The following is a 2,217-nucleotide window of genomic DNA, read 5'->3' on the forward strand; positions in this document are numbered from 1 at the left end:
GGACAGCAGCTCCGGGGGGGCCACAGTGACCAAGTGGATGGAGGGGCAGCCACCAGCCTGGCCAGGGTGGCAGCCGGCACTCAGACCCTTGGCTGCCTCTATGCCAGCACCGGCGTGAGGAGGGACCGAAGCTTGGCTGTGTCCAGCCCTGTGTCCTCAGCAGGGACCCTGTCCCCACCAAGCGTCGCCCCTTGGGAGCACGCCGTGTCCCCGGGCGGTGGGGAGGGCCATGGCACAGGGACCATTAGGGAATCACAGTCCCTGGAGAAAGTCCCTTGACCCCAAATCAGAGGCCGGGTCCCCAGCCTGCCCCCTGCCCTTGATGTTGGCCCTGTAAAGCAATAATGGCTGTCCTGTGCCCATGGTGCTTCCTGACCTGCAGCAACAGCATCATCCCCCGCCGGCATTTTGGCCCCTGGTGCCACTTGCTTGTCTGTGGTGTCCCTGTGTGTCCCCAGGATGTCCCTGTCCCTGCTGCTTCCTGGCAGAGCATTACTGTGCGTCCCCGTGTGTCCCCTAAGGATGTCCACATCCATGTTGCTTCCCAGCAGAGCACTGCTGCATGTCTCCGTGTTCCCCTGTGATGTCCCCATCGGCGTTGCTGCCCTGCAGAGCGCTGCAGCGTGTCCCCCCTGCCCCAGGCTGTCCCCATCCACGTTGCTTTCCCACAGAGTACTATGTCGTGTCCCTGTGTCCCCCCGGATGTCCCCAGCCGTGTTGCTGCCCTGCAGAGCACTGTGTTGTGTCCCTGTATGCCCCAAGGATGTCCCCATCTGAGTTGCTTCCCGGCAAAGCACCGCTTCGTGTCCCCGGGGCGAGCCCTGGCCCCACCTCCCGGCTAGCGGCCGCAGGGCATCCCTGGGGAGATGGACCCAAGCAGCCCCCCAGCTCCCTGCTCCCCCTTGGGTATGGGGAAAGACGAAAGGGGACGGCGAGGCTCAGGGTGGAGGGAGAACTGGAAGCAGTGGGATCACTGGGAGCTTGCTGGCACAGGGACGTGTCCCCTCCCAGGCAGGGCCACCCGAGCCGGGGTCCCCTGGGCGGGATCACCCCTGGGCGAGGGGTTTGCATCCAGGCGGCTCGGCTGATGGGGGCTGCATCTGGCCAAGGCTTGGGGTGGGTGCTGCAGGGTGCTGGGGCAGTGTCTGGCATGTGCCACCCATGTCCCCGTGCCAGCCAGAGGGACCCTTGGCCCCCACGGGCAGGGACCCCACGGGCAGCACCCCGCGGGCTGTATTAGCGCTTTCCTTTTTTTAATCTCGCTATTTTCTTACAGAAGTACCTACCTTCGCATGACGGTGATAGAGGCATTTATTAAAGGATAAGCAGAGTATAGGTTTATAAATTCTTATAGAGTAGTGGAAATATTTTTATCCCTCCACAACTGTTCTCAATAAATACGGCTGACCTGGCTTGTCTGCAACCCCGAGTCGCTTCTATGCAGGCGGTGGGCACCCCACGTCCCCGGGCAGGTAAGGGTGGGCCCCCCGCGTCCCCGGGCAGGTAAGGACGGGGGCTGATGGTGCCTGGCCCCGTGGCCTCTTGCTCCTGGCTCCTGTTTCCCTGGCAAAGGCTCAAAATGGATATTGGGGGATTTGTGCTGCACCCACAGGGGCACCCAGCTTGGGGTGGGGTGGGAGCGCCCTGTGGGACCCAGCTCTGGGGATTGAGGGGGGACACAAGGACGAGGTCCTCCTGCCTGCTGCTGGCTTGTCCCCCTCTCACGTGCCCCCTTGGGGTCCCGTGGCCCTGGGCACTGCTGGTGTTGGGGCCGTGATGGGAACTGGGGGGGACAGAGTGGGGAGCCTGAGCCGGAGGATGGAATTGCCCTCCACGCGCTGTCCCCGGGCATCCTTGCGTCCCCCACGGTGGGGTGAGCCCTGCTGGGAGACACCGCAGGCACTCGGCATGGCTGGGCCTCCCCTGCGAGTACCAGTGCCCAGTTACCCCAGCTTGGCTTCACCAGGAGCTGGCGGGGTGAAGGGGTAGGAGGGGTGGGCAGAGCGGCACCAGGGTGGATGAGCTGTGTCTCTACTTGCCTTCCAGTGGGCTTCATCAACCTGCACCCCGTTGTCCCTCCCTGCGCCCTGCTATCCTGTCCTGCACCCCACCCCACTGCCCCTGCACCCCGCTACCCTCCCCTGCACCCTGCAACCCCTCCCTGCGCCCCGCTATCCTCCACACAGTGCTGTTGGACCGATCCAGCACAGGGTGGGA

This window comes from Aptenodytes forsteri, unplaced genomic scaffold (assembly GCF_000699145.1).
Source record: "Aptenodytes forsteri isolate BGI_AS27 unplaced genomic scaffold, ASM69914v1 Scaffold209, whole genome shotgun sequence".
In the NCBI taxonomy this organism is placed as follows: Eukaryota; Metazoa; Chordata; class Aves; order Sphenisciformes; family Spheniscidae; genus Aptenodytes; species Aptenodytes forsteri.